Source organism: Tamandua tetradactyla, chromosome 4 (genome assembly GCF_023851605.1).
Source record: "Tamandua tetradactyla isolate mTamTet1 chromosome 4, mTamTet1.pri, whole genome shotgun sequence".
In the NCBI taxonomy this organism is placed as follows: domain Eukaryota; kingdom Metazoa; phylum Chordata; class Mammalia; order Pilosa; family Myrmecophagidae; genus Tamandua; species Tamandua tetradactyla.
This window is the reverse complement of record NC_135330.1, coordinates 42,987,059-42,988,416: the sequence shown is the minus strand read 5'-3', so window position 1 is coordinate 42,988,416 and position 1,358 is coordinate 42,987,059. Positions and strand designations below refer to the sequence as shown.

The 1,358-nt window shown below is 36.5% G+C and overlaps 1 non-coding gene across 1 annotated transcript; it reads left to right on the top strand.

Moving 5' to 3' along the window:
• Positions 1-557: 557 nt before the first annotated feature.
• On the top strand, positions 558-664 carry LOC143681863 (U6 spliceosomal RNA). Its single transcript, XR_013174916.1, has one exon. It is a non-coding gene; the product is annotated as a U6 spliceosomal RNA (small nuclear RNA).
• Positions 665-1,358: the final 694 nt, after the last annotated feature.

Sequence of the window (1,358 nt, the reverse complement as noted above, 5' to 3'; positions counted from 1 at the left end):
TACAGATAAATAGGTACATTATTCATATCTTAACTAATATATACAGGAAGAAAAACAAGATCTGATTTTTTAAAAATCTTCACTGAGGCTTTTGATAACCATTTTCTATACATATCCTATGGCTTTCTCAAAACTGTGTTTTACTTTTGCAATCAATATTCAGAGCAAACTCTTCCTGAAATCTTCGTGGAGATTAATATCTCCCTGAATCCTGTGGAGCTCAGGAGTTTCAAAGCAGTTGATAAAAGTATGTATGGATTAGCTTCCTTAACAGATCTGCCAATGTAGTAGAAAATCTCTGATTTCTACCAGCCTGCTCCCTGCTCATATAGCTCTCGTTGACCCTTCCTCTTCCTTTCACCTGCAAGGCCTCCATTTTAATTGGGTTTTCAGCCCTGACAACAGACATCTGGTTCTCCACCTGCCCATTAATCTAAGGGCTGCACTCTTTAAACTGATAAAGTCTAAAGCTCATCAAAGGGCAACATTTAGATGAACTAATGGAAAAGCTTTTATTAAATAAGGGCTAGGGAAATCCTACTTAAAAAGATAATAGAGTGCTCGCTTCAGCAGCACATATACTAAAATTGGAACGTGGCAGAAAAGATCAGCACGGCCCCTGCGCAAGGATGACACACAAAATCATGAAGCGTGTCATATTAAAAAAAAAAAGTTAATAGAATTGTCAGTTTTCTTGGTTTATGCTTGGCTTATGTGCTTTTCCATAGAAAATCCAAATCCTACTTGTGTTATATTGATAAACTAAAACAAACAATATTATATATGTATTTTGATGTTTCTAGTTTTTACTGAAGTATTTTTTGATAACACAGACTAAGTGTCTTAATGTTCTGTGTGCTTATCATCTGAGGTACATAACCTGTGCTCCCTATGGCTATTGATTAAATTTGAATAAAATCCAAGTGAATAAAATGCTGTAACATTAAACATTAGTAATAGTTATGAGTTCAATTCCCTTTGTTTCCATAAGTGGCCAAAATTATCCATAAAGCAGTGCTTTTTAAAAATACATCAGAAACAAGGAAAGACACGGAATTGGGTGTTGGTTTCCTATCACGATATGTGCCTCAAGAAATTGTATATCGTCCTTAGGTAACTCTGGTTTAACACCCCTCCAGCCCCACTGCCTATTCATTTAGATTCTGGTCTCTTCTCTTTTGGACAAGCACCGTAGCCTCATTGTCACTTCTTCCCATCTCGTTCCCTCACAGGCAAAGCTTTTGCACTTCTGCCAAACTGACATTTCTGAAGTGTGACCGTGTGATCATGTGATTATGTCATTTTCTATTTTAAAAATCTCAGTGGCTCCCTTCTACACCTCTAAAACTGTGAAAACA